We start from the raw sequence: 27,734 nt of genomic DNA, 5'->3' as shown, positions 1-27,734 counted from the left end.
CTGAATTATTTATTTGTTTGGAGTAGCCAGACTAGCTGCTACATTTCCCTTTTCAACACCGTTGCCTTACCAATCTGTTTATTTATTTAAAGTTATTCTAGATATCAGGACCTACCGTATAGGAGTTGTCAACACGGAATCTGTGAGAATAGATAATCCGCCACCCATTGGCATTCTTGCAAATTATAAGTGGGGGGTTCAGAGCGAAGAAAACATGTTTACAATGCTGCAGACGGAAGATTTTGTTCGGGAACTCATTCCCTCATATCTGCATTACTCGGTTTCATCCATCTATCTTTGTGTCTGGCTCGACGCTCTTTCTCTGCTGTGGAGGATGATCAATATTTCAGTGAAGTGTCATTTCTGTTCCAGCCCTGTTTATTTCCCCTGTCTACTTCAAGGTTTTGAGACGAGCCACCACTGGCGCCGGCATCCTTCGCGGAGCACGTGCACGCACGCACAGCGGTGGGCATATGCGTACGGACACACACTCTATCAACCCAGACCAATTTTACCACCTCAGCTAACACAGCTGGGCCAACAAACGGCTCCCCGCAACTCTCCAAATTACCCAGCTGCCCCAGGATTGGTCCAGCTGCCCCAGTGAGCCGTGCTCATTTATAATGGAGCCCATGTGACTGGCTTCGGCGCCGTCCGGTACACGCACGCGGTACACAACGCCGCTCTTCGGGAGGGCACGCATTCCTCCGTATGCGTCTGTCCTGTTGGTGAGTTCCCAGCAGTGATGCTTTGTCTCAGCTGGGCTGGTTCTCCCTCAAAGCCCCGCCACCTGCTGCCACACACACATCCTGATCAGTCACTGTTCGTAAGAAAATTCAATCACCATCCCATCGCACAGGCCACCTCCTTCCATCGCCATAAAGGACAGAAAAAGAGAAGAAAAGGACGTAAACTCAAGCAGACTGTTGTCTATTCTTTCGAGTTCTGCAGATGTGTGGTTGCGTTCATTTTTTTTTTTATTTAGATGTTGTTAAAGAAAACTGATTTAGCGATGTTTCTAACGCTCTCCTTGTTGCGGTTGTACAGAGGGCCCTCGCCTAATGATCCGCGTCAGATTAGGAAGATAAATCATTAAACACAGCAGGATTGTTGCCGTCTTCAAATTGACCTCCTTAGCCACGCAACGGAGTGTGAACTGTGTTTCTCCAACAGTCACGTCCCACATCACACTCCTGATTCGAACCTCCCTCCTCCACCGTCACAGTTTGCATTCCCTCGCTCCGCCCCCAAACCCTCTCCATCTCTTCATCCATCCATCCCCCGTTCACATTACTTTATATCATCTCACTTCATTAGAGCCATTTTATACTTGTAGAAAATTTCATATTAATTTTTGTCACTTGTGTTCTCGTGTTATTAATTTGAACCTTTACTGTCGACCATAAAAACCTACTTCAGTTTTATGTCATGATCTGCATTTTTGCCTCCAAGTTCTGACTCCAACCTCTTTCTACCTTGTAACCACGTTGGGATAAATTGCTTCAGTCTTCGTGGGCTCATCGCTGGCAATAAGATGTGACAGACGCTCTGCTTTTTCTGGTTAAGAGGCCGTCTGTCATTGCAATTACCACCATTTTGTGGGATGTTTTTCAGCTGTTTGTGCAGGACAAAGTGTGCGGGAACAGAGACAAATTTTAGCAAATGGCCACACAAAAGCCTCTGAATGCTTTTTTTGTCGCTTGATTGGGATTTGTCTTGTAAGTCCTTTCTCCGCGTCGCTGAAGTGTGTTCCGAACTCTTCTCTCACAAGATAAATGGACCACTTAAAGAAAACTCCCGTCTCAAATTTCACTCCGACGTCGGTGATTAGAATATTAATCAGGTTTCCAGACGCACTGTGGCAACATCTTGTTTTATACAATGTCAGACTAATAGGCGGTTTAGACTCCTGCGTCAAGTTTTACGCAGAAGCTGTGGCGACAGTGCAGGTCATACGCAGACCCTAGCACCAGCGTTGCCAGACATGTTTGAATTGCTTATTTTGGATAAATACAGAAGGAACACATCGAGGAAGGGTCGACTGAGGAGGTTTGAAGACACAAACAATGGTATAACTTCAGAAATTTCAGCAAAAGTTTCAGTCGCCATTGTTGAAAATGAGGAGCAGGAATTGGGAAGTGATGCAGGAAGTAGAAAAAGAAAAATTAACCCAACTGGGCAAAAAAGACACAGCGCAAAGCAGTGTTTAGGTGACGTTTTTACAGAGCAAGCCAGACTGACAAGTGCACGAGTATAAATAGCTCGGGTGCAGGCTACATACGTAGGTTATGGCGTCTATGTCACACAGTACTAGAAGTGTTGATTATCATTTGAACCATATATAGAAGGTGTAGTACATAGTGAGATGAGAGAACATTCCTCCAGGACCATGAAGACATAGAACTAAGTACAATACAAGGGACTAAGCATAAAGTGCACGTGTGCAAAGTTATACAGACAATACGAAACAGTGCAAACATGACAAAGAGTGCAAGAACAACAATGCAATACAGACAGAATAGAATGGAATAGAAAAATACTTTCGGGTGAGGAATCATTTTTGCTAATACACACTTTTTTTTTGATGTCATATAAGGTAATAAGGTGAAGGAGCATGTGGTTTTCGTTGAACCAATAGAGCGAAGATCAAGGCAAAACTCTCAGGTCAGAAGTGGTCTGCAAGGCACCTCTGCATGAACGCTGAGTATAATTAGGCAGAAGTGGCTAAATGTTGTCTAATGTGATAAAGTGTCTATATTAGCACTTACATTCTAATGGTCTAATTACATTTTTTTTTTTTTTTTTTTTTTTTTTTTTTTACCACTTAAGGGTAAAAGCTATTACATACTCTGCATAACTTTTATCTCTTGTGGTGTCCGGAATTCGTAAATTCTAGCGGCCACTCTCTGAGCTCCCAGGTGCTAATGTTTGCAGTGTGAACACTAATCCTGACGTGTGCTGCAGTGGGACGTCCCTACAAGGACTTGTCACTTGAGTTTCTGGCTCTTCTCGCAATCCTAGGAGCGACTACAAATTTCTCGCTTCTTGCGGCGTTTGCCACAAGCTTAAGGAACCATATATGGCAAAATCACTGTCCTTGACATGAAAACATTTTGAAAAATGTCACACAAGGAAAAAAGTTTTCTTCTGCCCTACAATAATAATAATAATAAAATTTTCAATCTTGGGTGGAAATTTTGAATTTCCAACTATTTCAATGAGCGCCCTATGAAGGGTTAAGGCAACAAAGCAAACCAGTAGAACCAAATAATTATCTGTAAAAAAAGATTTCTAGCAACAGATGGGTGTCTTGCAGAGAAAGAGCAATGGCACGGTGAGGGGAGGACAGGAATGAGGCGCCGGCTGTTTCCACTGAACTCGAGCGGCGAAAGGAGATAAAACACTGATGTTTTGCTTCTTGAACGTTTTAAACAAGCAAAACATCCGTGTTGCATGACCAACAGGGCATCATTAAGTCCACTTGTTAAAAGGCACTTAAACGGCCTAGCTGATGCCATCGTCTCACTAACTGCGGCGCGGTCGACGGGGAATAGTGCTCTCACGGAGGCAAGTGCTCTTTCGATACCGCGGGGCGCTGCAGACAGATGATAGTAGTTTGGAGCTCATCACTTGGCCTTTGAGATCATTTCAGTGAGAAATTTCAGGTTGATTGATACCCCAAGAGCCTTGGAGTTTTTCCTCTTCTTTTAGTTTTCAAGGGATTGATTTTGAATTGACGACATTTTTCAGACAAATCCTCTCAAAAAAAAAAATAATTTCTGTTTAGCAGTCTGATGGAGTTTCTAAAAGTTTACGCACAGTTTGGGGTGAGAGAGGTCAAAGAGGAAGGCTTGACCTCTCATTTATGATGTGCTCTTGTGAATATAAACATCAGTTTATTCATAAATAATCTATGCAGCTCATACAACATTAAATAAGTGCTTGAAGGCTATACATATTTATGTATCAATTATATTCTTTATAGCCATATCTTCTTTAAATACGAAGGACTGCTGTTTCTTCAAATAGAATTTCAAATACAAATTGTTACAATATTTTTAGTCGCACACATTCAATACGAACATATCGGATATCCATTTAGCGAAATGTGTTTAACATTTTGCAAGCGTATAGGTAAAATATATAGATCTGCATGAGTGGCATTTTAACTGAACAATCTATAAAACATCTCCTGTTTTAAACCCACAAATCCAATTCTAATCAGAAGAATTATTGACTCCGGCAAACAAATACATGAAGTGAATTAGCAGGGCGGCGGGGCAAAGTCAAGTACATCTGCCAGCCAATAATTATTGGATTAACAATGGATTCCAATGTGTCTTCCAGTGCAATCATTAAAAAAGGTTAATTGAAGCCACTCAGAAATGCAAAGGCTTAATAGCACTCCAGGATGCAATCCCCATTTAACTTTGCGAAAATCAACAGATGAATGCAGAAAAGGCAATCATCACGGCGCATAATGCATTATGATGCTTTTCTGCTGGGCTGAAATTTACATACAGACACACAAACAAGGAGAGCGGCTCCTTCTGTACCTCTCCGCGAAAAACAAAGTTCTTTTTTTGGACGACGAGCCCCGACTTAAAAAGCAACTCCCAGGTCGTTTGTGTTCTGTGGCTGCCCACGGTTTTCTGACTGTGCCCCAGGGACGCTCGACTCCATCCAACGGGAGAAACAAACAGAATCAGCAACACAAAGTGTTTTGCTCCCGCTGTGTAGGAGAGTGTGTGTCCTCGGCTGCTGGTGGAGCTGAAGATTTGATGCGCGCGCCCGTGTCGGCATGTGGCTGTGTGAAGTGAAAAGTGATGAATGAGAATTGATGCTCATTAGTTTTTTTCTGACAGTAACATTGGAGGGTTACACCTATAACGTGTTCCTGACAGAAAATAACCTTCCCGTTATTGTGGGATGACCGGCTTTGATAAGGGAAAGACGGCGCCGAGACGTGGCGTGTTCTCTGACAGCTGACAGGGAGCCTGAGATATCGCCGTTTGTGTGTATCAGGTTAGATGAGTGAAAAAAGGATCAAAGTGCTATGTGGTTTCACTGGCAGAGACAAACACAATTTACCAGCATGCTCCTCAGCTTCCTGCATCCCCTGTTGTTACTGAAGTGTCCAGCATACATGCGTGCGTTGGCTGTGGCCAAAATATCGGCAGTGGCGGTGCGGTGCTGTGCTGTGCTGGGTTGTTTTGTTGCTGTGCGAAAAAAAAAAAAAAAAAAAAAAAAAAGAAGACAAACAGGCTGAACTCCTCTGGTGTCCGTCCACCGGAGCAGAGCAGACCAACCAAGCCCAGCCGGCTGCTGCAGCCTGTGCTTGTTTGGACGCCGCTCAGTATCTGGCTGCGCTGCATCTGGCAGCGACCCAGCTCCAGAGCCACCTCGCCTTCACGGGAAAATGTCCTAAAAGATTGATGAGAAGCTTAAACCTGCGGCAGTCTCACAGGTGCAGGCGCAGACCGATGGAAATTCTAGACGCAGATTGACTAGACCAGCACGGTCCTGACTCAACACATCTACGTATAGCGTCGTCCACCATTCTTATATTTCTCCCCAAGTTTACTCAAGCTGCCGCTGAGGCGACTCCCTATCTTGTCAGCATGTGCTAAATAAAGATTGTTCTAATCCAGAATCAATCCAGTTTCCCTAGTGTCCTCTTTAAAGATTTGAACAGACTTGGGCTTTGATTGAACATTCAACCCCAGATGGTCACTACAGAGGCTGTGTGAGAAAACAGGCTGCTTGAATAAATACATTTAATCAAATCTATTAGCTGCGGCGTAAGTCTTGACACAGGATAAAAATTATGGCAGAATGGGCTATTTTTTACCCTTTGGTCTTTTTATTGGCTTTCGGCGTACACTGAACCACTCCTTGAACCGCTAACAGGAGAAGTAAATAATATTGACCATCTTGTGACAATAAGAATGCTCTTCTGGGAAAGCTAGCATTCATGTGGATGTTACTTAGATATGCACCACCCCCCTAAACCAGACACCCTGACACAGGCACACAAACAATTTAACACAAGATTTAAACACAGTTGAGGAGCAACTCAAAAAAAATATGAAGAAGAGCACAAGTTGTTGACCTGGCCTCCAAATTCACTGATCAAGTTTCTAGGCCCCTCCACTCAATCCAAAGGACCTAAAGGGCCTGTGCACAATATACTACACAATATTGGGGAGGTGGTCATAATGTTATGCCTGATTGCTGTAAATGTCCTGATAACATCGAAGACTGTAGCATTCTTCTCATTTTAATGGCCGACTGAAATCCCAAACGTATGAAAGAAAAACTTTTGGCATGGTACACTAAACCAACCAATTATTGATCAACTTTTGTGCAGTTTAATTGTTTCAGGTAATGGAATAATTGCTCTACAACTGAAAAAAAAAAAAACGCAGGCAAGGCCACTCTGAAATAATGGAAAACGCATGCCACATTACACACTGCTCCTTCCTCGCAGAAGAACGGATGATGTAGGTCATTTTTTACCTGACTGATTGAGTAGAGCCAACCACCCATGCAGAGCAGCGCGGTGCGTACGCGGAGCTCGCTTTAATGAATTCCAGTCTGCAACCCTGCCCCTCCGAACACCCGCGCACCTTTAAAACGTTCCCAAAATGGCTGAAGGAAGCGTTGCGGTGAAAAATCACAAGGCTGCCAGCTCGGCAGTGATTTTGATGAATTTCCTCATCAAAGACTCGTCACGCCATATGGCAGATCTCTATTTTGCATCTGACCTTCTCCTGTTAAATACAGTGTTTCATGGCGGCGAGGTAAGCACATAATGGCCTTCAGTTACACGGCGGGGACAAGAAAGCCCTCATAAACCACTGTTAATTATATGCAGTGCACAACAAGAAAAACAAAAAAACTAAATCTCAGATAAATGTTTCTCCGTGCTAAACCATTACACGTCCTTGATTGGTTAACCACTCCACACTGGTGAAGTCCAGCGCTGTGAGCTATGAGCCATTGTAATAACAATTATAATGATACAAGAATGGGGCTGAGATACAGATTCAGATACTGTAGATGGGGAGTAAATTAGTGGCAACAAGAGATGAAGATTGTACGATTGTCTCGGAGATGATTTCTGTCTGGCGTGTTGGTCAGCGCTGAGCACTTTTTAATTCAAGACGTAATCTTTTTTTCATTAGAATAAATTATACCCCAAAGACATGGAGCGAGGAGGAGATCATTTTCCCAGTTGAGATCTGGGAATGACCCCTCCGAGGTTTAATGAAAACCCATTTAGGAACATTTCGGTGGCAGCGCTTAGGAGGCTTCAATTGTCTGTGGTTCTAACTCCAGTTGCTACACTTTCTCTAACAATATCTCACCTTTTATCATTAAAATAAACGGTCATGAATGTGGACGATTGGTATGCTGACGCAGAGAGCTCTATGCGGGCACGCTCTGCCGGCAAATTTAAGTGACAAATAACTGTTTGTACAACAGTGTGCGCAAAAAGCTCTTTCCCCTCAACTCTTAATGGAATGTAGCACTGGTAATTATTTGATATGAGATCAGGCACTAGCAATAATTTCCCCCTCCATGGAGCAACCCCGGGCTGCACATAGCCTGCACAGGGAGCTGAAGACCACAGCTGGGTGGCTTTGGAGAAGTGGTGTTTACTAGAGTGGGCTTTGAGAAGAGGGATTAGTCCTCTTCTACTTAAGCAGTGGGCAGTGGTTTCTGGCTCTCCACAGCCCTCCACTCAGCCAGATAAGGCAAGCAGAAATGCTCCTGAAGCAGCTAACACACACTGGGTTATACGCTTACAAGCACATCTTATACATAAGCAGAAAATGTGAACATACAGATACAGATATTTTTTACAGTAATTCCAACATGATTTCATCTCAGAAGGGTTTTTTTCTGGTCTCCGTCACTATTTGGTTGCAAATACCTGATCGCAGTTTGCAGTTCGTTTTAGCGCAGCTACACACAGAACTAATGACGACGCAAACACGGAACGCGCTCGTGAGTGTGAATTAATGGGACGCCGCGATTAGAGAGAACAAGGGGAGTCATAAATGAAATGGGAATAAACGGACAAGGAAAGGTGAGGCGAAGACGAGAGGAGGCGCCAGATGTGCAGTGGAGGCGAGAAACTGGTTCCCACAGAGTAATGTGAGAGCGGAGAAGGTTGTGAGAGGTACTATGATGCAAGGGCTTGGATCTTTCAAACGGTAATCGCTTAGTTACCCAAAGGGGACAACTCCCTCTTTCCCGCTCTCTCTCTCTCTCTCTCTCCACTCACTCCCCTGTCAGGACGAGGAGGAACAGGCGGTGGATTGAAATGTAAAAGAGGCAGAGGATCAGAGACAGGTGGAAAATGAGAGGAGCAAAGGGCAGAGTGGGAGAGATGGGGCTATGCCTCCACAGGGTACAGGCGGAGCGTCTCCGCGTGTGCAGCTGTGCGCTTTCCTACATGCGCACGTGTCCACTCTTGTTTGTGAGCCGGTCTTAAGAGGCGCGGATCAGATTATCGTTGGAGAGGACCTTCCCTATCGAATCACTCAACAAGACCCCCTTCAGGAGTTGTCACTCATGCGAACATCTCACGGGAAATAGGGGAGTAGCGGGATGAGTGAAAAGCAGAATGATATCCATCAGTAATATAAACAGCTGGAGGTAATCCCGGAGCGAGGCAGCATTCGGAGCCCTGACTCCCCTGATGGTCGGCTCAGGGGAGATCCCCGCGGGATACTAACGCGTGCCCCTGAACAGTGCACAAAGACAGAGTGGAGATTAAAAGGGAGAATAAATACGACAACTATTTAACACTACCCAGTAGATAGTTGTAACTACCGGCGACTGGAGGTGGAATCGTGAAATCGGGAGCTGAAACATGAAGCTAGTAGCCTAATGATGGTCTGTTTAAGTGGAAGACTGTTGACATGAAGCTGAAGTGTAAAATTGTTCACTGAAAGGTCATGTTTACAATTTCTTCCACAAATTGCCAACCGCGTCCGTCTGGCCCCGTTCAAAACGAAATCAGCCTAAAACCCTGACAATCAGCGATCATTACGTCGTTTCATCCTTCCACTGTGAGGCAATCGGTGCAGAAGGACGCACTCCGTCCTGTGCGCTCGATGCACGTATCATGTGCGGGCATGAATTTCTGAATACTAACAAAATGAATTATTCATCGATCTAATTAAAGCCATGACTCATTAACGCACATGTGGAGTCTGCATGATGATATTCAAAGTAAGAATGGCTATGAATCATAGATTGCCCACTGTGAACACACATCAATCAGGAATGCCTTGTTCAATAAATAGACAGTAATTGGGCCCAAAGAAATTTAGCTATTTGCAGGCAGACCTTATTAAATTTAGAAAGAGGCCGGAGTTTTCTTCTCGGCTGGAAATGGTACTTTTTAAGGATCACATCAGTGGCCCTGGCCTACTTAAAAACAAATGAACACATATAGCACTTTGCATTACTGTTTATCACAGCCTGAAGCTGAGATCGCAGACTGACTTCCTGCCATCCACACAAGCCACTAGATCCAATTCATTATGTCATTCTGCTGCCTGGTTTTTATAGCATCACCGTATTCCCTCGATCGCTCCTGACAGAACAGACTCATCATTTTCACAGCCAATAGATGGCTCTGCTGCAGAAATGTAAATAATGTTTGTATTCTGGCATTTACTGAAACAACATTTGGGAACTATTTCTGCAGAGGCAGGCAAGAGTTTAAACTCTCAGTTCTCTGACTAAATCTAAAATTTCCTCTGCGAAACACCAAACTGTATTTTCTCAGCAAAAAAAAAAAAAAAAAAAAAAAAAGGAACCTTAATAAAACAAAATAATAAAGAAGTTAAGCCGTTCTCCGTGATGGATGGTTGAAGATGTGATGCATCTCAAACAAAAGTCTGTTCAAGGGGATTTTAATAGCGCGTGGAAATAAACTGAATTGCTGCCTGGAAGATGGAAAATCAGTCAAACTTATGGTATTCTTTGGAAATTGTTCACGGTAATGTAAAGCCTCTTCTGTGAAGCACTTTAAAGTTTTAGTAGAGGCACTTACCCATAATGGGCCGTGCTCTCTTCATCTCTTTATCACCCCCGCCACCATCTCACACACATCTGGAGAGCAGATAGAGGCTTTTCCTCTGGGCTCATCATTAGCGTTAAGCGTGGGGATTGGATCATTTGATCAGACCCCCACCCCCACCCCCACCCCCACACTCCCCCCCGTCTCTCCACTACGCATGTTCTCGCCCGTCTCATCTCCAGCATTCCCGGCGCCGCGCAGTCATTTTCCCGCTGTCAGGAAACCGAACAGGGGAGTTCTATTTTGAGAGGAATGCCTAGGAGAAGCCATCGCGAATAATGACTGGAACATTTAATAACGTGGAGAGGAGGATGGCTAAATTCCTTTTAGCAGCCTGAGGGAGATAAGCGTAAACCCAATCATAGGTGTGATGGAGTAAATATACAAAAGCACATGTGTGTACTCGGTTCAGAGTGCTGAGTGCAGAGTGGGGGGTGGACACGGTGGAAGGTTTGGCAATTCCTAATGAACAGGTAAAAGAGAGTGACAGAGTTGCTTGTGTGCACGTCTGGCATGTATCCCGCGCACACTTGCTCACATTTATTGATCAACAGCCTTGGACTTCCTGACCCCTTTTAGCACTGTCAGTCAGGCGGCTTATTCTCACCCAATCGCCCCCTCAGTGCTGATTGAATGTCAGCGCTGAGGTCGTGCAGCGCTGCGGTTCTACTTGACTTACCAGGGCAGCATATCTCGGAAGTATTTTATACTTTTAATTTCCTGCCTGTGTCACACGCACACACACACACACACACACACACACACCAATCCTGCACCACTGGGTAAGAAAACACTTCAGCAGCAGAGCCATGCAAGACTGCCTTCGTGCCCAGTAAAATTAAAAAAAAAAAAAAAAAAAAAAAGAGCGAGAGATTGGAAGAACAAATTGCACATGAGACCTGCTGCATTCCCTTTTCTAAAGACCACCTTTGCTTGTTGTTAGGCGCTACCCGGCAGAGCTGTGAGGTTATAGCACGTTAATACTGCTTCTTTGTGAGTACAGCTGTCAACGTTAAGTGAGTTGTGGCGCTCGTGCGTATATACTGTCACTGTTTCTTTGGGCTTCCACTCGTGTTTATTTAATTGGACTTAATGGGCCTGCTTGGGAACGCTATTTCTCACCGCTCGCCTCCATGTTGTAAAGTAATTTTATTGCCAAGTTGCCATGAGCCTTCATTTCCAGGACAGCTCATTTATATTAATCAGGAAAACCATTTCATTTATCTTCTTTGGGAAGCCATCAAGCACAAGAAAACCACAAAGCTCCTAAGGTGTTAACTTATTGTCTGCTGATTCTCTAACTCTATCAATCTACGCTAGCATTTTGTTAAGCGTGTAAATTACATGTGATTCATTGCTGAGTGCGCTGATTATATCCCTTCCATCTCACATTTGTTTCGTTCATGCCATATAGCGATTCATCTTCAACACAATTTGGAGTCCTTTGCTTTTTTTTTGTGTTACCTGGTAGATTTCAACAGCAATTAAATGCATCATGTCGGTCCCTGTGATGAAACTTTGCAAGTGAATGGAGGAATGACTTCCAAAACAGAGGCAGCATTTGGCGCTCCAATAATTGTAGTCAGCAACATTCTCAGTCAACAACCCCTGTGGGAATCAGAAAAAAAAGTGTTTTTCCTCTGTCTAAATTTTCAAAGTACCAACAATCTTATCAAGAACAATCTAGTCTAGATTACAGTGAAAATCAACTGTGTTTTGTTGTATTGATGCAACCCAATTCTGTCAGTTCCCATTTAGCTGTGTCTACGTCTCATTTGCTACATATTACAGAGCAACAAACTGCGACAATCATGCACAGACACACACAGTGAGTAGGTGGTGGTGACCTTCCTAATACTGTGCCTCCAAAACAGTAGCAGAGAATGGACATGGGCCTTCTGAGGGTGTCCTGTGGTGTCTGGCAACAGGATGTTGTTAGTGGGAGCTCCTGGGTCCTATGGGTCGAGTGGAGGGATCAGATCATCCCACAGACACTTGATGAGTTTGGGGTTTAGTGAATTTGGAGGCCAGGTCAACGCCTTGTGCTGTTTTTCATGTTTTTTTTAGTTGTTCCTGAACTGTTTTTGTGTGTCTCTGTGTCAGGCTGCATCCTGCTGGGGATGGTTGCCGCCATCAAGGAGTTTCATTGCTATGGGGTGGGAGCGCCTGGTCTGGTACAAGTATTTAACACAAATGCCAAATGTCCAAACGGTTCCTAAGGAGGGCTGTGCATTGTCACATGATGTTATTTACCTGCCCTGTCAGTGGTCATAATGTTCAGCCTGATCTGTGTGCGAGCATCGATGGACTGTGTATCTGTGTGTGGCATGTGTGCTTATGTGTGTGTGCGTGACTCAGTATTGACAAAGAGGCCGAAGACTTGTCCCATCGGAGCTTGTTTGCGGTTTGCTCATCTCTAAGTAAGAGTCTCGATGGTTCTCATCATCTCTTTGTTTCTCTCTCTCCCTGTTTCAGGTTTGATTCACACATTCCTACTCTATCAAAACCACTAAAGAACTTGACTCCCCCATGAACTTCATAAGAAAGCTCTTTATCCCCTTTCAAATAGGCTTTAACTTGCACAATAGATCACTGTAACAGTCAGTGTGTTCAAACTACAATGAAGTCATGAGAGCCAAAGAGCTTAGATGCTGTGGTCATTTTGGGGTTCAGATTCCAGTATGACTGCATTATTACTCATGTAATCGGATCATTTCTAAAGCGGGCGTTTCAGCGCTAAATATTGCTTTGTTTCTGTGTTTCTCTTCCTCGGCTGGCGCTACACTATCCCCGTTCCGTGTTTGGTTCCAGTCTTTTTAGCTGCAGTTCCTCAGGGATCCCTCCAATAGCTCAGACCTTTCAGGTTTAATTCTGTATGGATGAGCAATGTTATTAGTGCGTCTCAGTGGCTGTGTCAGGCTCATTGGCGAAGGGGACCGCAAAGGATCCGATGGGAGCAGTTGATAAAGGGTGATTAACCAAGCCACTCTTTAATTCTTCTATCGCCCAAATCTCACACAGCTACTGGATGCGCGGTGTGCTGGTCGGCCCCCAGCTCCATGTCGCACTGGCCATTTTTAATGGAAAACACAAGGCAACTGATAAGAGATAGTCCCCTGAATTTAAACCAAGGACAACGCTGTAAATTGTTTTATATTCAGAGGAAATGAAAGCTATACGGCCTGTGAGAGTCCTTGTGTGTTTATGTAATTTATTTTAACTCTGACAGTACACACAACCAGACTTTGGAGGACATCGGCACACATTCTGTAAATTCTGTTCAAGGTGTCATTGCGGTAACATTGGGCATTATCAGCACCAAGTTGTTGAGAGTAGAGTTTGTTGTGACATGTGTTACATTTGCTGTGTTTACATTACCCCAAGAAATGTGCAAAACCGAAATATTCGCCCTCATGAGATAGTTTTTGAGACATATCGATATAAAAGCGCATCGTAAAAGTGCAATGGAATCACTATTTTAGCATTTCCCAGTCACCGGCGTCATACGACATGATGCAGGGAAACATGTGACCAGTTCACTTGACGTCCATCTTCCTCAAAGTGAAGGGAGAATTTAAGAAAAAATGGGATATCATGAAACGAGACTTTATGACAGCACCTTTCAATGGAAACACGTATAAAGCGCAATTGTACTTTATTGAAATTTCAGAAATATCGCTTTATTTTGGAAACGCAGCCGTTGAAAGTCAGTCCATTTGAACATAAGGATTTACCTTGATGAAGAAAACTACAGGCAGGAATTAACTGGACACAAACGAAGCTATTGAGAATGTAGGCAGAACATGGGATGCAATTAATTGTATTTACTGGATTTTCCCAGAGGAGCAGTGATAAAGCCACTTATAGATGGATGTGTCAGCAGACAGCGTCAGCACAAACAGGGACCTGCCTTGGCTGACGACAAAACCTGTTTACAAAACCTGAGCCCCCTGATATTTCATCGTTATTTTATAGGATCAAGCAAGATGAACTTTGAACTTTCAAAGGAGAAAATATAATCAGAAAGCTGCGTGAACTTAAATTTACAGCATGCATTTGATAACCACAGCATAAAGGGTGGTACTGTAATACAGTTACATGCACTGTACAGCTAGCTATAGCTAAGACAGATCTCCCTCTTACAATTCTTTGTTTTAAATGTAGGTGTTCAAAAATCTAGTTGATTTAGTTTTTTAATCTGACCTTTTTTATTACTTTATTTCTTCCCTCATTTCCTCGGCTTTGAACACAAGAAATGTTTTCTATCTACAATCTACAATCAAAGAGGCGACTGTGTCAAACACAAAAACTAATTTCCATGTGTGTAAATAAGACCATGGACGGGCTCGGCGTTGAATACCAATGTGAATACCAATGAATACCTTTGTGGGCTTTGGCTTTGATAGCGGTGGATCGGGGCTAGGAAGCAGACCCCACCCCCACCCCCACCCCCCTATTCCCTCATCTGAAGTCAGTCATGCACATGAACAAGCAGGGGTGTGTTTACTTGACTACTGTGAGCACAATATTGGCCTTGAAGTGAGTATAGTTTAAGTGCCGTCGAAGTGAACCGCAGGAAAAAGCGAAGCTGAATATTTCCACAATGAGGCAAAGAGAGAGAGAGAGAAAGAGAGATGCTAGGTGAGTCGTCATATAGTGGGTTTTTGAAAGGTGCGAACACAAAGCTCTTGATGCGGCCGGCCAGTTGACCGGTGAGAAGAATAGAGGCGTGATTGGAAAAGCTCTCCTTTTACGTGACCAGTGCTCTTCGATCAAGAGGCGGCTATGTGGACTCTGTAAAATCTTCCAATAGAGCTGAAGAAATAACCCCCTATCAAACCCTCAGATACAGGAAGAATTTGCACCGAGAGGGAAGCGAGGGAATGATGAATGTTTTAGGAGCTGGCGCTCCAGGAACTGGGATTTTACAGGCGATCAGCACTGGGCTGAATTGGACCAGACAGTCGCCGGGGAGACACCAATCTCAGGAGGAGGGAATCTAGCACACGGAACAAGAGATGCAAGGCTCTGCTTGCACCACAGTTGCCTTGCCAATCTCAAGAGGTTTCTCAAAGCTGAGAGTCGAGGCAGTTTTTAATTATGTCTCCTTTTCTTTGTGCGTCGCTTTTGAAAGTGATAGATAGAGGAAACAGAAGGTAACTTTATCCGGATTAGGCAGTTTTTTGTTCTCAGTTTCGAGGCACTATCCACTTATGCAATAAATGGTTCTATGAACTATTAAAAAAAAAAAAAAGTGTAGCTATTAGCTATTCAGATGAAGTCTGGGTAACTTCTGGTTTCATTCCACCCAAGTACAGTGCTGGCTAATTTATTGTTTTCTTCATATACTGTATAAGGGCCAAGTTATGATACAGTAAATGACATGATTATACACTGGAGTATATATGGGATTATTTGTCTTCATACTGTACAGAGCAAATCACTGCTGTTGTCTCTCTGTGATGGTAATCTGATAAATTGATGTCTCATTTATAATCTGGTGCTTGTGTAACCTGTGCGGATGTGCGCGGCATATAAATGCGATTTGAGGCGATGATACAAAACGTTTTTGCTGTGAAAAAGCTGCCACTAGAGGAGGAGTAAAGAAAAAAAAAAAAGAATGACCTTGATCAAGTCCTTGGTCTTGGATGTGTTTTCTTATCCCTGTTGAATTTGCTCCACTGCACATCGGCCTTAAATTTTTCAGTAGGTACAAGATTATGGTAGCTACATGTTGGCTGAGTATATGCACCGCTCAGTATGTCAGCCCATGCTCTCTTTTTAAATAATTTCATACGGTGTGGCTAAGCTAAGACTACCCACTACCCCGAGGCGCTTCTTTTGGAGCCGGGAAGCAGAAACATATTGACTTGTTCATTATATTTACACTCCCTTCTCCCTCTCCCTCTCCCTCACTCAGTTCCATTGTCTTGTCACGTTTCGCCTCTTCATCCATCTGTCTCTCCCCTTCTTACATTCTTCTTTCACTCATTCCTTCACGCACTCTAAAACATGTCTCAGTTCTCAAAAAAAAAAAAAAAGATCTGTGTCCATGCTTAAAAAACAAAAAGACACAGTCCGCTACTCGGATGATGAAATATTTAAAGCGACATTTCAGTTCTTATCTAATTGCATGTCAACATATCCTCCAGTATGACTTAAATGGGTCTGTGTGGGGTTGGGATGCAAGGATGCAGTCTGTCTGGGTCCGGCGATGTTTTACAATACCCAGTAGACAATACCCAGTAGACACCAATGGGTTAAGCATGAGACTGTTGAGTGTGTGAATGCCAGTTTCAACAACACCATAAGTTATTCATAGGTTGTGTTTAAACCTACTGGGATAAACTTGCCCTTCAGATGCCCTTTTTCCTTGGAATTCCATCCTACAAGCATTCCTCACTTACAACGGCAACATCACAACAGGGCATTGTGCATGTGGAGCATTGATTAGTAGGCATGGGTGCCTGCGGGGATTTCACCCACCTACTGCAGTGTATGTAGACTGAGACAGGGGCGATGTAATGTCACAATCTTTGTATGTGCAGGTGCCTGTTTGTGTACATGTGGCTACAAGGAGAACAACACAGGCCAGCTGTGCTGCATGTGTTACCCTGGGTGATTCATCGATCAGTGATATGGCAAAGTCAGCCTCAACGGTGACTGTCTAGACACGGCGGAGTGGTGAGGAATACAGAGATGGCCAGGATTAGAGAAAATAAGATTGAGGGAAGGTGTGATGAATGTGCAAAAGGGCAACGCGGTAAAAGCGTGATGCTGAAGCTAAGAGAGCGGCTGCAGGCGCTGCAAATGTACCGTCAACACGACGCACATTACTTAAGCAAAGGGACTGACACATGCCCGGATAATTATTCATAGTCACCTCAGTTCCTCACCCCCTACCAAGAGGCTCTTTTTCATACACAACCTCCTGCTGCTCAGGAAAAATCCTAATGGCTGACAAGCCACGAAGCATGTAATCTCAACGTACGATCACAGAGTGCATCCGGGTCTAAAGTGGTCGGATTCATAGAAGGAAAATAAAAAGGAGAGAAAAAGAGAGGAAATAGACGAGCTTCTGTTCTAATTATTCAAACATACATGAATTAGAAACTTGACCTTGTACCTGTATTGCACTACTGGATTAAAGAGTACTAGACTTGTGACTTGTTTAAGACCCTGAGAGGAGCCCGTCAGAGGATGAGTGTGATGGGCCCGGCTATAAACTCATCTCTGCAGACATCAAATCATCACCTGAACACATCGTTCTGAGCCATAGGCCACCCACCATGCATTCCCATTACCGTCCTATATTAGATTTCCATTTGATCTGATGAGAGCTTTTTTTTTCTTTTTTCTTTTTTTTTTTTTTGAGAAGAGAAAGAGAGCCACTCTCCAGACACCAATTTAAAGAGGCAAAGTAATCAATTCACAAACCGGAGACTGCAAACTGAATTACTGGGATGGTGAGCCTAGTGGTGGTAGGGATCAGCAGTGAGAGCCAGTTTCACACCTATCCATATCAAAGGCTTTCAGGGCAGGAGAAGAAGCTGTGAGCTCCTGAATAGTAGCAAGGGATCAGTGATGATTAAAGCTAACCTGGGCATAGCAAGAAGGCCATACAAGAGAACTGTGTGGGACTCGCACTTACGTTCCTGATTGATTTTCCAGGCTCCAGGCTTCGGAATGTCCACCTTCGTCTTCGCTCCTTTAAAGGCAAAGCAAAATGAGATTTTGATGACTATCATTCTTGTCTGGCCCAGCATAAAACACCTTTTTTTCACCATCTTTTTTTTTTATATTTATGATAAGTCATATAATGATTTCTCTGACCTGTTTTAATATCAGAATTTTGGGTGTGACTATAAACTCTCAGCAGTTTTTATTTAATTCTTGCGATTTATTGTGTTGGGTTTATTTATGCACTGTTTGAAGTCCAGAAGACCTACTGTTCCATCGACCAATAATAATATATTCATCCATTTCCTGTAACGGCTTGTCCTCTGGAGGTTTGTCAGCCTATCCCAGCTGTCACTGGGCGAGATACACCCTGGACAGGCCGCCAGTCACAGAGATAGACAACCACCCTCACACCTACGGCCAATTAAGAATCACCAATTAACCTAATGAGCATGTCATTGGATGGTGGGAGAGGAAGCTAGAACCGTCTCTGAGGCATCAGTGCAAACCACCACACCATAATAATAACAATGAGGTTTTACATTTAATAAATGAGTCAAAGAATAGAAATGTGTTAAAAGCACAAATATATCCAAAAACACAATACTTAATGGGCTATGAGCAGACAGACCGAGAACTTCTAACTTCTTGTTAGACGTTGGAAATCAAAGTACGATAAAATTAGCAAAACCAAGCATATAAAATACACCAATTACAGATGAACCAAATGAAAATCCAATTAAGGTTGACAGGTTTTATTGATTTGGCCCGACACCCCAAACAAAAATAATGCGCCGTTATGAAAAAACTTCTCAGTTAAAAACACATATTTTATTAAATTAGGAGGATTCTGTCAAGCATCGAGCTGATGAAAGAACGCGAAGCATGTGGGTTAAGGCGAGGGCCACGTTTGGCTGCGAGGACGCAAATGAGAAACAAATTGTCTTGTCTGAGATTTTCAAACTTCATCTGCTTCTGACTTTTACTCATTAAGTTGCAGTCACTGGGCGGATAATCACCACTGTATCGCGTGTGCTTCTTGCTGTTATTGTGTTTCGTGAATGTGACAGGTTTGATCATATCAAAGTTATTTCACACGGACACATATTGTCCGTGTGCACGTTAATGGAGCGTCATGCCTGTTGGAGGACCTCAAAGGTCTTAATAGGTTTCCCTCCCTCGCGTTCTCTTTCCTCTGGTGGCAGGCTGCCCGTTGCGCTATGTAAATTGTCTATGATTTGACACTGCCAGCCATAAATCTTCATTAGTAGGTAGAAAAAGTAAAAAAAAAAAAGATTCAGATTCTTCAGGGTTGTTTAGTTATGTAGAAAAATAGCTGTGAAGTCATGGTGCAAACACTAATCTGCACCTTGCGACCGACCGAAAGAGTATTATTGATGGCTTTTATCCTAATTTGAATAAAAGTGCGATCCCAACACCCCCATTTATTTCCTCTCTGAGACACAGTTAGTCACTCAGTGCTCATTAGCTACCAGGGTACAGAAAGGGGAAAAAAAAAATCTAAATAAATTCCTCATCTTTTCCTCCTGAGGTGTTTTGAGGAACCACTGTATTTGTTTAGCTCATAATACAGTACGACAACAAGCCTCGTCCGCGGTTCACTCATTGATTTTATCACAGCTTATTCAAGACCCCAGGATAAAATGCAATAAAAATATCACATCTATATTTTATTTATTTGCAATGAGAGAGCAAAAAAAAAAAAAGAAAACGCGCTCCCAGATTGAATTTGACATCCATCACTGCATATTTTAAAAGTCACAGCACATTCAGGAAAAAAAAAAAAAAAAAAAAAGACTTAGCCGTGCATTAAAAGTGTCTAGTAGGTGCTTAAAAATAGGCGCACTGAATCATCCCATTGACACCGTTATCCCACGAAGGCTAGATAGAGCTTGGATTGGATGTAGACATTTAGAAAATGCCAGCCAATCTCTGCTTCCATCTTCCAGAGTCCATATTCAGTGCATACCAGACAAAGTCCATTACTGACGGATGCGGAGTGTGGATCGTAGGGGATGTGTAGCCTATCACAGAAATTATTTCAAGGCATTTATGACTGAACTGACGACGTACTGTGTCAGCACATTCCCTTCATACTGTATATCAATGGATTCAGTTCCTCTAAGTTTCACTCTATCTCTCTTGAAACATTTAAAAGTGGAGACACTGCACAAATGGCGCCGCTGCGAATGATGTTTATCGCCGGCGAGCGCTTCAGCGCATAATCCATAAGGCCACTCTTGAGAGTATTGTGTGTGTGTGAGAGAGAGAGGCAGATATTTCCTTCCCTTGAGTATCAGATTCATCTCATCTCTCTTCATTACCATTACACATCCATCCGCAGTGAGCTGAACCTCTGGCTATGGTACTTCACACAGTATTACTCCGCAGCCCCCCCATCTGCCCTGGCAACTTCCCAGTGCCACTCAGGCCCAATCTACCCATATTACTTCCCTTCAGGCTTCATCTAAGTGTGACTGATAGGGCCAACACAGGGAAACAAACAGCAGGCCTAAGTTTCAATAGGATTAGAGACTGTGAAGCATCAGCACAGTCTCTCTTTCTCACTCTCTTCCTCCCTCAACAATAGGCCAGTTCACCCAATCTGCATGCATGTAGTATTGGCTTCAGAGAAGCCGCTGTGCAATAAATAGACTGGAATAGATGTGTGCTAGAATGAAAACCTTAGAGCCAAAGCGGATTTTATTAGCTGGTCAACAAATGTGGTGAGAAGACTACTGGCTGAGTGCTCCGGACCGGTCTCTCTTTTTTACGATGCACGCCCACCAGTGACGCCATGGTAGGGGGAAAGGAAAGGGAAAAAAAAAAAAAAAAAAAAAAAAAAAAAAGTGCATGCAGTTACAAAATGAGATCGGAGTTAGATTTCATGAGGCTCCAGAGTGCTCTTACTGTACAGCCCAGTGCTGCTCAGTTACGGGTCATTAGGAAGTCGTGCTCATACCGTGCACCACACCGGTCCATTAGCTGGCTGCCTGGTGCCGACTGCTGGCTAGGCAAGACTGAACAGTGCTGGATAAGTTCCTGGCCTGCGTGAAGTACTACAAGGCAGAATATTCATGACAAAAATATAATGTGCGACACTAAACTGACACCTTACAGCTTAGGAGCTAGTTAGTCATCTTTGCAGGGGAAGTTTTGCCCATTGTGTAGGCTTAAACACAGAGACACAGATGTGGAAATATGGAAATGGCAATGTCTCTGATAAGATGCTAAGAAGGTCAATGTTTGAAGTCATGCCAGAAAGCATCTGCGATGGAGTCTTTGTCAGCAATATTTGTTTAAACATTAAAATTTAGCAAAACGGACAAGTATATTTGCGATATGCCGAATAAAAAGCTGGCTCAGGGTCATAGACTGAGAGGCTATATAATTTAACTAGATGTGACCAAGGAATGGGCGATATGGTATAAAAATTGTATCCCATTCTGGCTATTACGCTAACAATCACAATAAAAACATTCTAATTCCAGTCCATGTTTTTGACTAAATCTGTCACTACACTTGAGACATCTAAGTTGATACAGTTACAGTCACATAAGTTACATAACTACAGGTCTAGTAAGTTGTTGTGGAGAAAAATGTAGACTAATCAAACAAGTCTGAAATATGAAAACAGCAACATTTTTGTAGTCTGCAGACAGCTTTAGCCGGGAGAATAGTCTTCCAAAACGAGGACTGTCCCCAGATGAGTTTGTTCCACATCAACCTTATGATATCCACATTATTGATGAGGCGCTTCATTAAGCTGTTAGCCACAGGTGAGCTATGGCTACGAGGATGTCGAGTACGTCACACATGCCTACGTCTTCAACTTGGGTTGTTTTTGGCGGTATATCGTTTACGATAAGTTATCGCCCATTCCTAATTTGATCTCGGTGATGATCGACTGTACTCAGCTCTTCATTGCGTCCAGTAATGGCGCTATCAGCCAATAGCCAAGACAACAGATAAAGAAGGTGGCTGATGGGTCCTAGACGAAGAGGCGTCTAAATCAAATTGTAAATGTCATTTAAACTGTTGACACACTTTTGTCAAAAAGAAGACTCTAAACTGAAGGCAATACACTCTGCATGCTCAGGGGACCATGTTGTAAATATGCCCAGCTGTAGTGAAAATGTATTTAGCGCCATGCTATTACATCACGTCCTTGTAAAAGGGGGAGTAATAGTCCTGTGTCCTCAATTTGAATTAACTAATTTTCCAACATTTATAAATCACATGTACAAACCTGGTTAGCTGTGGTGTGGTACAAACCATCTTAGCATTATAATTTTTTTTTTTTGTTTTCGACACGTAATTATTCCCAGTAAGCAAAAGATAGGTTTCATTTGCTAACTAGCCAACACTCAGGTAAACACATCCAAACATTTCAAATACATCCTCTTGCAACATGAACTAGTGTTAGAAGATAACTGCAGTGACTTAGTAATGTATACTATGGACATATTACCTGGAAAACGAGAATAAATTGCGTGTGTCTCCTCAGGTAGAGCGTTTACTAGAACGGGAGAAATTAGCGCTAAATGGAGCAAGACAAAAGCAATCGATATAGTATAACAGATCAAGGCTTTCTTGCTGATAACAGATCATGCTGGCTCATGTTAAAACACTGTGAAAGCGAACCAAACATAGAATAAACAACAGATTTTACACTTTGTTGACTGTTACTCTAGTGGCCTTAGTAGACTGTTCGACATATTTGTCTTTCCCTTTTAACTCGTCGTGCACATTCTTCACTTGTCACACAGACATATCTCTTAACCTGACACATTTTAACTAAGAGTTTACTTTTACTGTAAGATATTGTACACATTGTTTGGTGTAGATTGGGGAAAAAAATAATGTCCAATCACCTCCGTGACTATCAACTGCATTCAGCTCTTTATTGCCATCTACGGTACCTGTGCCAGCATCCACTGGCTCGTCTGCAGGGGCAGCACAGATAACGGGGATCTGCAGAGCATGCTGAGTGTGATTATCTCATACATCCTTCCTGTGAAACATAACAGAAAATGTAATAAGTGAGAAACAGAATGCCTCACCGTGTCTGACATTCCTGAGTGTATTTCCTGGTAGAAAAAAAAAGTGTGCAATTGCAGAGCTTTTGTTTCCTGTAGGTGTAACAGTAAGAGATACTAGTGGCAGGATTATTTGCAATGTTCCACCGTTTCCGGTAAAAACAAATTTGTGTAAACCCATATCAGTCGCTTTAACGCAGGCAAAATGGTTTATCCGAGGAAGTAAACATACGGAGAATGATATTTATCATGAGATGGGCAAAGCCTTCTTTACGGACTGTGCACAGACAAAAATCACACTCCATCAACTGCATTCAAATGAGCCCTCTCCATAGGCAGAACTTTCAGTCAGCGTGAGTTTCAACGCTCCATCTCTTCTGCACTACTGAATTCATGCATGATTGAGGGTATTTTACTTCATGATGCAGCAGTTTCTATTTTCATTACCGGGAGAAAACCAATCTGAAAACACCAAGGACGTTTTTGTCCTCTGGGACATCATAAAAAAATGGTGAGGACTTTATCAGTCAGTTAATTGGACTTGAAAACATCTTACAGCCTTATGGCACAATTGCCTAAGTCATATTTGAATGTTAAAAAAAAAAAAAATTATTATGATTATACATTTGTTGACAGTATTTCTTGTTGAAGGCATGATTACGTAGCCATCAGACGCATTTTTGTATACTTTGCATTGATCTGAATGTCTGAATGTTTAGACTTGATGCCTTTGACTCGCTCATTTTACACCATCCCCTTTTATGTTATTCAAAGAAAGATCACTCAGATATGCACTATAACTTATTAATGATTTTTTTTCCCAGCGACTTGCACAAGCACATTTTTAGGCTGAAAGGATTTTTAACCGATGATGATGAGCTATTCATTAGAAGTCAGTGGGCAGGAAATGAGCTAATAATAATAATAACCCAATTTGGATGCAGTTTGCAGTTAATGCACAACTCAGACCATTTAATGACTTTTTATTGACATTGTTGCATTAATCAATTATTTAATCATAGAGAAGAGTTTGGGTTTATCTTTGTCAAAATTACAGAATAAATCTGAACACGACAGCGTGTGTTTGACAGATGGACATGGTGCTTCCATTTCACTGTTCAACCCAAAGTCATCATGGCTCCTCTTGTTGACACATCCGGAGTCAAAAAATAGATCAGAATTAATGAGACATTCGCCGCAACAGAAAGTAAAGAGGGCAACACTTTGGACCGCGTGATAATCTACAGGGTCATTAGAGGGGATTATGAGCGGACTGCAACATGTACAATATCTCCTCATCGGCAAACTGTGTTATTGCATTATTAATGGTCGAATGAATGGCTGGACAAATGGGTTTGTGCGAATGGAACAGCTGAAAGTCTGAAAGTGGGTTTCCATGTTTTCCTTGAGAGAAGCCTGTAAATATTTGAGAAAATTCTGCATGGAAGATTTCCTCCGACTTGTTTTTCCTCTCATCAAAAACGCATTGTTTATGCGACACATGCGGTTAAAGAGTCCTCTCTGCCTGACCTGCAACGAGACTCTTGACCTCCACGCCGCCGTAGAATTGACTGTACTTGCACATCGCCTCCAGTTTAAGGATTACTTTTCTGTTATTACGTTGTGCAACAACGATGAGGCTAGGTATTAAGTAGGTTCATGAGATTCATGAATCACACGTCCACTGATTACGGCAATGCTACGATGCAGTGCAGGGACTCCGGCACATCAGTTTGTCTAACAAGAGGAGAGGGTGGAGGAGGTACTGGATAATATTCAACACTTGTCAGACACTAGATTAATATTTGTCCCTGTCTTTGCATTTTAATATCTTGTACGGTATATTTCGACAAGAAAAGTGATTAAATTTGACATTGCACATGTGCCAAAGGTTATGAGAAAATTCTTTCTGATTTGACGAAAGTAGGAGAAAGAAAAAAAAAATCCAATAAAGCTTAGTCGTGCCCTAGAAAGAGAAGATGTTAAACTGAGGCTGGTTTTTCATTTAGACTTTACCTCTTTCTCTCCCTCCCTTTTCCTGTTCCCTTATTACCCTGCAGCTCAGAAAAGGAAGGGAAATTATTTGGGTTGCACCAGCGCAGTAGTAAGGAGAGTATGGCTGAGACCTATAACGGCTTGTGTCTGTGTTCGAGGCTGAGCTGGAACAGGAAGATCTAAAATGGAGGGAAATATTATTGTATTCATAATTCATTCAAGCGTCCCTCTGGCGTCAAATTCGACTGCAGCGTCACTGCACAGTTTGTTTGTTTCACCCCGGTTGCATGCTCATAAACGCGCCGCTGTGCGAGTGCACATGTGCCCGAGAATACGTGTGTGGCCTCTCGCGTGCACACGGCTGTGGATGCCTGCAAATGTCCTGTCCCTCGCGGGTGATGCGAGGGCTTTTTCCAGATGGCTGCCAGTGAAGCTCAGTCTTAATCGTGGTCCACACCTGTCCTCTCAGGGGTAACGACAGCGTCCCACTTCTCTCTCCTACCATTTGATGTCTCCTTCCGCTCCCCTCCACACCCCTGTCCTCTGTCACTCCTCGTGTTTTTCTCTTCCCCCAGTGGTGCAGGAGAGATTTCTTGGCTCTCGCCGCAACTCCAACATCCACGCAGATGGCTCTCCTCTTCTGCTCCGACGGGACAACAACCATATCTATTCATCGCCTTATTAGCACATTAAACCGCATTTCCCCCTGTCTATACCAGCTTAATTATGTGAAGAAATATCACACCAGTTGTTTCTCATAGGTGTTGCTGTTGAAAATACTACACCTCCAAAGACGCGTTAGCAGACACACGGAGGTGTGAAATGAGCAGAGCCTCTAAGGGACGCCAAAGATGGCAAACAGTAGTAGGCTTTTCTGAAGAATCGAAAGTTTAATTACATTCAAAAGTCAAATAACAAGTCTTAATAGATCATGTGAAATGATACAAAACAGAAGAATGTATCTTGCGAGATTAAGATGTCTGGGTAGCATTAGCCATGGAAATGAGTTGCGTTGGCCACTGAGACAAAGACAATATGAAGACATTATGGAAATGGGGAAAATGATGGCTGATGTAGAGCACGACTCAGAGAACGGGGAAAGATGCAAAAAAAAAGTAAATGTTAATGGTAGATTAAAGTAATCGTATAATTATTTTTCATTATGGCCTGATTTGAGGCGAGACACATAATTAAGAGTTGAAAGTGTTCATTTTTTCAAAATGCATCTGCATTAGTCAGATCAGTCATTATGTATTTATTCTATTAGACTGTGAATCATCAAATTGTTTTCAGTGAAATTATTAATTCTGAGATTGCATAAATCACACCTGAGGTGTTTTTTTTTCAACTTGCATGAGTAATTATAAGATGCTGTCACCATTTATTTAATTTGCATATATATTCCAGTTTAAAAGTATTTTCTACTGAACTAAAAATGACTAAAGAACATTAGGTAATTTTCACAATCTAGAAATTAGACAAAGAGACGATGTGTTTTCAGCGTGACATGCGACATCCTTGTGTGGCAATAAAAGGAACTCAATGTTTCGAGTAAATGCTGATTAGTTTTCTATGATGACTTGGAGGAATTTGAGCCCAGTCCTCAGTAAAAAAAAAAAACGCTTTAGTTCTGACATGTTGGTATGTTTCCTGACATGAACGGTTTGCTTCAGGTCCTTCCACGACGGTTCTATCGGATCAAGGTTGGCTTATTCTCCTTTAACGATTCTTTTGTAGAACAACTCGCGTTCTTGGGGTCATTGTCTTCCTGCATGACAGTTTCTCTTAGGATTCAGCTCAAGCACCGATGACATTCTGACATTTCCTTTCAGTATTCACTGGGATAATTCATAATTCATCGGTCCATCGGTTATTGCAAGCCGTCCTGGCCCAGTTGTAGCAAAACAAGGCTGAAACAAGGACATCACCACCCCCATGTTTTATGGGCGGGATGAGTTTCTGATGGCGGGATGCACTCAGACTGTGTGTGTCTTGCTTTTGGAGTGATTTTTGTCGCTCGGCCACTCTTGTGGAGCGTTACAGTCGTCCTAAATCTCCTCCATTTGTTCACAATCTGTCTGACTGTGGATTCTGTGGATTCCAAACTCTTTAGAGACGATTTGGTAGCTTTTTCTAGCCTATAGCCTTGACAAAAGCTCCTTTGTCTGTGCTATCATACACTTCGGCAAACACAGGGTTTTTTTTTTTTAAACAAAATGGGGCACTGAGCAACACCTGAGTCTCAATACATTGAATGGATGGAAACAGCGGAGCTCTAATTTAGAATTACCTTTAATCCATGAGGAGCACTTATTTTTCTAACTCACTGACATGTAATTTTCTTGAATAAACATTATATTGTTTCTGTTCGATCGGGTTCTCTTTCTTTACCTTCAGGTGAAAATCCTCAGATGTTTTTAATCATTTTTATAAACCGTCTGACACGAACAAAATAGAGAATAGCCACGAAATATCTTGAATTGCTACAGCATAAAGACAATTTCGACGCCTGTTTCCTGTGACCATGCGCATTTGCCACGGTCATTTCTGTCCCATTTATATTTAATAATCAGGTTTCAGTTATAATCAAAGGCAACCCTTTCTTCCCACATGTCCACTTCATCTGCCTTTGGATGTGACTAGAGCACCAATTACCCTGGGAGCCATACATAGAACCCAGATGTATATTAAACCAATCCCGACATGTCTTTGAGCTGCGGTGTGCATCAAGGTGGTTAATATCGTTACAATTATGACTGATTCCGCTCCAAATAGGATCTAAATGAGCTGCTGCACATGGCTGATGGGGAGTAAAGAGCTGGTTGGTGGCTAACAGCGTGACCTTTACGTTCACTATAGGAGGGAACTGACCAATAATGTGAATCAAATAAATTACA

At 42.7% G+C, this 27,734-nt stretch overlaps 1 protein-coding gene and 1 long non-coding RNA gene across 2 annotated transcripts in view; one reads left to right on the top strand and one right to left on the bottom strand.

The window, feature by feature from the left end:
• Positions 1 to 23,309, bottom strand: part of LOC125013470 — a 36,473-nt gene extending 13,164 nt beyond the window's left edge. The window contains exons 1-2 of the long non-coding RNA XR_007113389.1: positions 22,275 to 23,309; positions 17,754 to 17,810 (exon numbers count right to left, since the gene is read on the bottom strand). This is a non-coding gene — a long non-coding RNA (uncharacterized LOC125013470). The remainder of the gene's footprint in view (positions 1 to 17,753; positions 17,811 to 22,274) is intronic.
• Positions 1 to 27,734, top strand: part of rtn4rl1b (reticulon 4 receptor-like 1b) — a 139,861-nt gene that overhangs the window by 60,999 nt on the left and 51,128 nt on the right. The window lies entirely within an intron of this gene.

Source organism: Mugil cephalus, chromosome 9 (assembly GCF_022458985.1).
Source record: "Mugil cephalus isolate CIBA_MC_2020 chromosome 9, CIBA_Mcephalus_1.1, whole genome shotgun sequence".
NCBI classification, from domain to species: Eukaryota; Metazoa; Chordata; class Actinopteri; order Mugiliformes; family Mugilidae; genus Mugil; species Mugil cephalus.
The sequence above is the reverse complement of the archived record's forward strand: the minus strand, read 5'-3'. Positions and strand labels throughout refer to the sequence as shown.